Raw genomic sequence first — 9,531 nt, 5'->3', positions numbered from 1 at the left:
GGGGACAGGGACACAGGACTAAAAAATCCCAATTTAAACACTCTTCCTAATGCTAAAAATAAGAGCAAAAACAGTAACTCCATCATTCAGCAAAAATGTAAATAAAATCTTAACCTAAGTCATTTGAGATGTGCTCTAGTAATTGTGAAAAACAATTTATATTTCAAGGAAATTACCAGTGTTATGTCCAGATTATTAGGGAACATTTATTGGATACTTTCACTGACAGGTAACGATGTCCTGGCCTCAAATTCATTTGCATGACTTAAACTATAAAGAAGCAGGCTTGTGGAACCAACTGCACAAAAACATCAGTGGTGGAGGTAAATAACATGCATTTACTATCCCAAAACCAGTTAGATATTTTCTAGGAACAAATAAATATAAAATGGTAGAGCCAACTAGGTACCTGGGATTTAAATGGGACAAATAGATTCTTTTTAGTAATACCTGCCTATTTCTTTATAGGAATGCTAACATAAAAATGTAACATAATTGCTTAAACCTTTTAAAACTGAAATGTGCTATGTGACTACTAAGTATTACACAAGTACTAAATGCTATATGAGTAATGAGAGTTTACAACTATTTACTTTATTCTATTTAAATGAATATTTATTCCTAAATAGAGGAATTATGTGAATTACCTGCTGGAAGAAATGGAAGTTTTCTCAGCTTTTCAAATGCAATTTTAAAAGGCCATATATATGTACAATTTTTTAAAAATGTTTCCCATGATATTGAGTTTCTATTATCTTAAGGTTAACTCTCTTTCAAATGGTGAAGAAATCATGCAGATAAAAAAACTTACATCCTACCACTAACTCAAGACAATGTGTAAAACTGATAAAGCAAACAATTTCCTTTCATTCCAGTAATTCCACCAAAGCCTGTTATCTCTTTTTAAATGGCATATTCCTAAAGACTGCCTAAAAATAGAAAAAAATAGGAACTTAAGCTATTATTTATACTTCCAGAGGCCCAGTGCATGAAATTGGTGCTCGGGGGGGGGAGGGCGGGGAGAGAAGGGGTCACCCAGCCTGTGCCTTCTTGCTTGCAGTCCGGGAGCCCTACGGGATGTCTGACTGCCATGAGCCCGGCTTCTGGCTGAACAGCGCTTCCCCTGTGGGAGCACACTGACCACCAGGGGGCAGTTTCTGCATTGAGTGTCTGCCCTCTGGTGGTCAGTGTGTGTCATAGCAACTGGTCGTTCTGCCGTTGGGCCAAAACGGCTTGCTGACAGCCCCCAAGGGGTTCTGGATTGCAAGAGGTCACAGGCCAGACTGAGGAACCCCACCAGTGCACAATCGGGGCTAGGAAGGGATGCGGAGGTTGACCAGCTGGGGAGGGCCTGTGGGAGGGCTCCAGGGCATGTCTGGCACATCTTGCTCAGTCCCGATCGGCTGGACACCAGCAGCAAGCTAATCTACTGGTTGGAACGTCTGCCCCCTGGTGGTCAGTGTACGTCATAGTGAGCAGTTGAGCGGCCTTAACATATCATTAGCATATTACGTTTTGATTGGTTGAACAGCTGACCGGCCGACAGGACACCTATCATTATTAGGCTTTTATTATATAGTATAAGATTAATAAGGCTACAATAGTTATAGGTTTAGAGTGATCATATTTATTGTTACTTTAAAATACATTAAGGACATAGTTAAATTCTTTAAAATTGACAAAATAAAACTATAAAATAATCAATGGATCTCATAATCAGCCCTGAGGTATATCAAAATGTACTTAAAAGAAACTGAACATTTTATCTTTCAATATGATTTTCAGAAAAATTTATGTCTCTATCAATGCATTCAAAATTAATGGCCCATGCTTGACCGGCAGGTCACTTCCACTATCATAATGGCCAGCAAATGACCACTTTGTTAATTCAGGCTGGATACCAACTGGGAAGGCAACTTCTAGATTGGTGATGCTGGTATATATCTAGGAAAATACTGTACCCATACTGCTCTTTATGCAGGGTAGAATTTGTATTTTATTTCATGTTATCTTCCTCTATGATTAAAGAAAAGATAAACTGAATGACAGGAATCAAAGAATAATATTGTTAAATATGAGTGGTTAATTCAAATATAATATACTTTAATTATTCTGTCAATTAGGTTAAGGTAAAGAAAAAAAGTGAAATTTATTCTTCCATAGATAATAACACAGCACTAATGTGCTATCTTTGTGTTGAACTGAAGGCCACAGAGTTGTTTTACGATACTAAAAAATACTATTAATTGTTTCATTCTGACTAAGCAAAATTAACATTGTGGATGGCCTACTTCATTTCTCATTTCTGCCACTTGGTAATTGTCTCCTTATCTTTTCATAAAATATCGAAAATTTTATTGCTATCAAAAGAGGTCAACATCTTTTATCACTAAGTTTTGTCTTAAGCAAATGCTATTTTTAAAGTCAGAAAAATTAATGGATTACGCAGTATTAATTTGCCTAAAAGAAAATAAAACTGATATTTTCCCTTTCATTTTGATATTTAAATCATTATTGGTATTACACTGTAATGAGATAAAGGTTCATTAAGACAGCCTTTTTTATGTAAAAACAAAACACACTAGAGGGGAAATTCTTTACTGAGCTACAATTACCCTCCAAGGATATAGCAATTATTCAACATGTTCCAATACAAAATCAAAATACTACATATGCACACACCTAAGGATTTCATCCACTCCTGAAACTCTCTGAATTTTTCTCCTAAGAACATTAATAAAATTATATATCATTTTAGAAATAGAAAATACACTTTTAAAAATAATTTTTAAAATCAAAGCAGTATATATACATAGTTAAATAGTACTAAAATCTTACAATGAAATAGCAGTCCTCTGCCCAAATACCCCAATTCCTATCCCCTCAGCAGCAATATCTGCTACCCTTTTAGCAGACTGTTCTGGCATTTACCTTTATTTTTCCAAATGTGTTGATGTTTCAACGTACAGATTCACAGTTCTATTCATTATCTATTGACTTCTTACTTTGGAAGATGAGAATATAACTCTCTTGTACTCCACCCCCTTCCCCCCACGCCCCTTCCCATCCTACCTGCTTTCCAATAGACATCTCACAATTTTTAGTAAAACCTATATTTAAATTATTAAAATTATATAAATATTGTTTTCCATTGAGCCAAGTAAGTGTACTATGATTGTTACATATCTTGTACTTTTTTTTTTGTTATAATTCAGGAAATACAGCACGGTTCCTGAGCCATGTTTGAATAACTTTATTTTAACTTCATCCTTCATTGTATTTGGCTATATATAGATTTACAAGATAAAAATTATTTCTTCTAAGAACTTTAAAGGTATTACTCCTCTATATTATTTCTCATATAGTCAGATGCCATTCTGATTTTTCATAATTTATCTGTGATCTTTCTCAATATCTCTCCTCCTTCACTCTCACTCCGGAAGTTCTTAAGATTTTCTCTTATTCTCCTGTTCTAAATGTTTACTGATATGCACTGATACGATTCTTTTCTCATTCATTCTCCTCGGCATCTCATTTATCTAGCTATGCTGTTTTAAGGTGCAGGTTTATTAACTACTCTATTAATAAATATTCTACGTCTTTCCTTAATAATTTATTTTCTTTAATTACCTCTGTTATTCCTTTTTTTAGAATTCCTATATTTGAAGTTCTTTCTAGTGTCTCTCTGTTTTGTTTTCATCCTTTAGATATTTCCTCAACTTCACCTTTCAACTCTTCTTTCGAGTTTCAGCTCTTTCTATTTTCTATTCCTTTCTACATTGTTTGTTCCAGCTGAATTCCTTTTTCTTCCTCCCCACTCCCTTTCGAGTCCTCCCTTTCAAGTCAGATACCTCCCTAAGTCCTCTTTCACCCCAGAGCTTTTCAATTAACTAGAGAAGAAGCCACCGCTCTCCTGAGCCAGTGACATGTGCTGCCAATGTTCTGAGAGCAAGGCAGGGAGAGGAGGCCAAAGTGGGCTCACACTCATCCCTGGGTTTAGCCCCGTACTGCATCCCTACTTCCCATGATACTGCTACCAGCAGGGCTCAACGCTTCTGTGTTGTTTTTGAGGCCAATGAGCTTGTTTCTCATGGGTCTTGCCTCTCAGGGCACATAGTTGAAGAAGCTACTACTATTAGTAAATCTGTTATTAGTCCTCTACTTTCCACTTTCCAAATATGTATTAATTTCTTACTTGGCTGTGGAATATCTCCTATGCTTTTTATCTTTGAAGGTTTATAACTTTTAAAATTTCTTTTCCAAACATTTTAGAGGTAAAGGAGATAAAAATCATGTATGCAATCTGTCCAGTTGAACGTGAAGTCCCAGAAGTACAATTTTAAAGGAGATTACCTGGAGATTGTTTAGTTCATTCCCTCATTTAATAGGCTGAGGAAAGAAACAAAGGTAGGTTAAGTGCTCTCTCAAAGTTCCTTCTCTACGTTCAGAACAGAACCAGGGACAAAATGTATCCTGTTTCTTTGTCCAGACTTCCTTCAACGCCCAACATAATGTCTTCATAAGGAAAGCATTTCGTTGACCTTCTAGATGAAGAATAAACAATATACCACTGAACCTTTCATAAATTACATAATTGAAAGAGAAAACTAATAACAAGGGGAGCGTACATTGAGTGCTGTATGTAAAAAATAATACGCACCCAGTTTTGAGAGAAGGGGAGATCCCTGAGGGTAGGACAATTTCCAAAGGCTCTGGGAAGCGGCTGAAATTTGCATTTGATCTTGTGACAGGAACTCCAGGTAAAGGGTAAACAAGGGCAGTGTTTTGGCAGGAGGCTTATGTCGGGAGTAGTAAGGGAATGGGTGCTCCCCAGACTTTCATCGAGGCCACGTCCACGGAAGGTAGACTCCACTCCTACAACACGTCCCTTTCCCATCCTGCATTCTGACAAGCACCCAGGACACACTAACCACCAGGATCACTGTTTGCTCTGCTGGACTCTCCATCTGTACCAGACAATAGGATTTTATTGACTCTGTCATTTGTATTGTGAAATCAATGGGTAATTTAGTAGTTATATATCTGATGGGTGTTTTCAAACTATGTACCCTGCCACAGCTTCAATAGTTCTCTGCATGACTCTGTGTTTAAGGACTCAAACAGTAATTATAGGACAAAAATATGGCTAAGTGGGCCAGGTCAAAGGTACAATCTTAAAAATACAACTGGAAAACACCAAAAACATCCAAAATCTTCTACGTATCTTTCTTCCTATGTCACATTTCAAAAGAAATCCGAGAGCATGAAGAAACAGTTCTCAATAACCAATGCCATGGAGTACACCACCTTGCAGAAGCACAGAGTCACTATTTTGCATAGCTTTATTCATTTTCCATACAATATTTTTGTTCCGAGAAGGTAGGAAGCTATCCTATTAATTGAATGACAGTAGGTACACTTGGATATTTGTCTAAAATGTTAAAAAAGAAATAAACATAAATCCCAATGTAACTTATGATAGCCGATAAATACAGAAGGGACAGAAAATTAACAAAAGACTTAATTAGAAGCTAATTTACTTATAACTGAATGCAATAATCATTTTCTGGAAAATATTGTGTACCTTAATGACTTTTATTTTATAAAAACGTGTTTAGATGTCTATCCCAAACTGAAACTATTTTAAGAAAACTGTTTCCTAAACTAAAGGGCTAAAAATAGAACCGAAAAGAATATTCTCATTCATAAAAGTGCTAAATGTCTTTACTGTGGCATCTATACCATTAATAAATGGCACAAGCAGCAATAATTTTCACAAAAGCTTACAGTGCTAATTCTCAGCTTTGGGATTTTGGAAGATATACATTTGTGCTCAAGAACAATGCCCTCTAACATTTAATAAGGGCCTTTCTCTTTCTGCCCTCTTAAAATTCCTGCTGCTAGCTATTACTAGGCCTCATTTTCTTGACTATTTCAGTTGTTGCATACTTCCACACGGAGTAACTGGCTTTTAGGTACATTGCCAAACTCTTTAGACATGGTTTCCCTGTACTACAAATGCCATGTATACAAAGAGGGTGCTTGGCAAAATAAATAAGCAATAGACCAGGAACAAAACCATCAGTACAATAATCTAGTATGTTGGGATAGTATGTGAATCTCAACAGTAAAAACTGGTTGTTGGCCAACTGTGGCTGACTAATTCAATTACATGCCTGATGATAATGAAGTCAAAAGGATATATCCTTACTCCTGCCTTCTCCTTCACCTTCTGTGTCAATGTTCTGCCTTCAAAACATACATATGCACATAATGTGGACCTGTTAAATTTACCATGGCTAATGCCTATTAAGTCTAAACACCACCAAAATATGAGTTCTGGCCCACAAAAGGATTTTAACCGAGCATGTGCCCAGATCAGACAGTGATCAATCAATCACCACTTTTAGAAAAACACAGTGGTGCACATGTATTGTGCATCACCAGCTACCAACTGTGAATACCAGGGGTCCTCAAACTATAGCCTGTGGGCCACATGCAAATACAAATATTGTATTTGTTCCCGTTTTGTTTTTATCCTTCAAAATAAGATATGTGCAGTGTGCATAGGAATTTTTCATAGTTTTTTTTTTAAACTTAGTCCAGCCCTCCAACGGTCTGAGGGACAGTGAACTGGCCCCCTGTTTAAAAAGTTTGAGGACCCCTGGTGTATACAGTGGGCATCAACAACATTCCACAGGAGCTCTGTGGTCCCTTCCAGCTGGGCTCTACAATTTTGATTCTGTGGCTCCAGCCAAACAATTATAGCTCTAGTAATTTATATATGTGTCATGGTAACAAGATATAAATTAGACAACAGGGCAGGCAGAATAATATTACAGAATAATAATGACTCTCATTTCTTGAGCACTGACTGAATGATGGGGTTCTGCTTCTTCCGTTTCACTGCTATATCCCTAGCATCTAGAACAATGCCTGACAAATAATAAGTGATCAGAAATACTTGTTGAATGAATGAATGATGAGTGCTTTAGTGACTCACAACAATCCCATAAGCTAGGTTTTATTATTACCCTTATGGTATAAATGAGAAAACTGCTGCATATGAGGTAAAATGATATGCTCCAGGTTACTTAGCTATTAAATAGAAAAGCCAGTATTTGAAACCAAGTTCTATTAGATGCCAGGGCCTGCCCATTAACACCCCTGACTCCCCACTTCCTTGCACACACTACCTCTCCTAGCGGTAGGCTAACGCAAGGAACACCTCTCCTCTCCTTCCCAAATGGAAGTAAGCTCTTCCTCCTACTGCTCTGAAGTACCAGGACACTTTATTTGTACTGCCCTTGGGATTCTGATCAATTCCCTCTGTTTTACTGAAAGGTAGGGGAACCACTTATTAAACTTGGAACCTATCACGTTCCAAGCACCATGTAAGTACTTCCAGGAATGTTCCTTTATTCATACTTCATCACAATCGACTGGGTAGGCATTTTCTTTTAACCTCCATTTAATGAGTGAAGAAAATGAGAGTGAGATCTTTTGTCAGTATTTCACAAACTTACCCAATAACAAGAATCCGGAAGGGGGAGAGTTGCTTGATATAATAGCAGGCCATACTCCAAATCTTTTGACTTAGAATGTTGAGGCAAAGAGCCTAGCTTTGTCTGACTCCCAATCTAAGTGCTAGTCCTTTAGGGCAAGGATCACATGTCAGCATCTTTTTCCCCTTCACTGCATATACTAGGCCCAAGCTGTGTCTCATCTTTCTAAAGCACAATTAGTCTATAAGGTACATTCACGTTTTCCCCCCAAATAATCATAAGTAGCAAGCATAAGAGGTATCACTAGCCTCTTATAGATGGAAAAAGTAATGCACAATCAAGTTGTATGGCTCCTAGTTAAAGGGGAAAAAAAAGGAGAAAAAGAAGGTAATGGAGAGAGAGAAAGGGAATATATTTGACAAATTTTAAGAAAATTACCCAATTCTTCTCATTGGGTGTGTCCTCCTTCTACACCCACAGTAGGAAAGCATGTTTGTATTATTCTGCAAATTCCAGCATGAAGCAAGAGGTTTGTCAAGAGGACATGCAAGATATTTGCAATAGGTCCCTCAAAAAACCAGTATTTTTCATTGGCAATAATCAATAAAATCAGGTTTTTTTAATTATCATGTTTTTATTCTCTATTACCTAACTGGTTCTGTAAGATAAATTCTCAAAATAGGGCATCATGGAAGAATTTAAAGAATGTGGTATGTATTTAAAGAAAAAAAATCCTCTATAATTCTCAGATTGATTTTAGCTTTAATTGAGTTTCTTTAGGATATTCCCAGTTAAATAAGTTTTCCTAGAAAAATTTTGCCTCTTATCATCTAAAGCACTCTCGCTGGAATAGTCTTAGGAAGTAGTTGAGCTGAATGATATTAACCTAAATGTAATTTTACTATCTTTAGCTCACTCCTGTAGATAAATTTGCACAGCAGAAGGGATTTAAAAATCTTTCTTTTACATTTTATTCCGATTTTTTTCTTCCCAAATAAACAAAGCATTAAGTCCCCTGAACCAACCAACAACAAAAAAGATTTTATTATAATCCCAGTGAGAGCATGTCTAGTGAAAAAAAAGTGAACTTGCTCTTCTTACTTGGCATGAAACTGTGAGAGGAAAAACAACCCTGAGAGTTGGAGAAGAATGTCTCAAGATGAAGTGAGATGCTATGCCCTAAAGTCTGAATACCTTACACTCTTTGAGTAAAGATTAAGTAAGACTGTTCAGGAGCACAGTAAAGAGAGGGGCTTGGGAGAAAGCACAGGGGTCATCTCCCTCTAGGTAGTCAAATCAGAGCAGTAGCACCAAACACACACCTTCAACCTTGAACGGCGTAGCCCATTGTAAGGTATGACCTCACTCCCCAGCCGTACTAATTGACTTAACTGGGCCAATCCAAATAGCACTCCCTCAGAATTTGAACGTGTGAAAATGAGATGTTAGTTGAGTTGAAAATACATGCAGAGCCAGGGCCACGTTGACAGGGTAAGCCAACGTGAAGCCATGAGCAAGCTGAAGTGACAAAAGAGTAGGGAAGGCAGAATATCACTTCGTATATCAAAAGAGCATGAAACAGAGAGGAGTGAGAGAAATCAGACACCACCTGGGAGCAGCCGTGGTTCCTGACTGTCCTCTTCTATCCCCAGTGACCTAGTCTATTTCCTGACCTAGTGGGGAATGTCCATGATGTGGCCTGCTCTTTCATTTATATAAACATTTTTATTTGTGATCATCTGAGTGGGTTTCTATTCCTTGAAACCAAACAGCCTTGACTAAGACAGGCAGCTTCACAAAGTACCTATCTGAGCTACGCAGCAGGTGTTCACCAGGTGGCCAGTGGGAAATGCGCATCTCCAGAAGAGGAAAGAGCCTATAGGTCAACCTTGAGGCAGGAGAGAGCAAATCCAGCTCTAGGAACTATGAGTAGTAAGGACAGAGCATGAGGAACGCGGTAGGTGAAGGGTGGGGGGTAAAGACTGAAGAGAAGGGCAGAAGCCAATGCAGGAAGGACCTCGTGATA

General features: G+C 37.6%; 1 protein-coding gene across 1 annotated transcript in view; it reads right to left on the bottom strand.

Annotated features, from left to right (window-relative positions):
* The window catches only part of PAM (peptidylglycine alpha-amidating monooxygenase), a 174,575-nt gene extending 165,280 nt beyond the window's left edge, over positions 1–9,295 (bottom strand). Inside the window, exon 1 of the mRNA XM_015558149.1 lies at positions 9,285–9,295. The gene's annotated coding sequence lies outside the window, so the exon portion shown is untranslated. The remainder of the gene's footprint in view (positions 1–9,284) is intronic.
* Between the last annotated feature and the right edge of the window lie 236 nt (positions 9,296–9,531).

Source organism: Myotis davidii, unplaced genomic scaffold (assembly GCF_000327345.1).
Source record: "Myotis davidii unplaced genomic scaffold, ASM32734v1 scaffold473, whole genome shotgun sequence".
NCBI lineage: Eukaryota > Metazoa > Chordata > Mammalia > Chiroptera > Vespertilionidae > Myotis > Myotis davidii.
The sequence above is the reverse complement of the archived record's forward strand: the minus strand, read 5'-3'. Positions and strand labels throughout refer to the sequence as shown.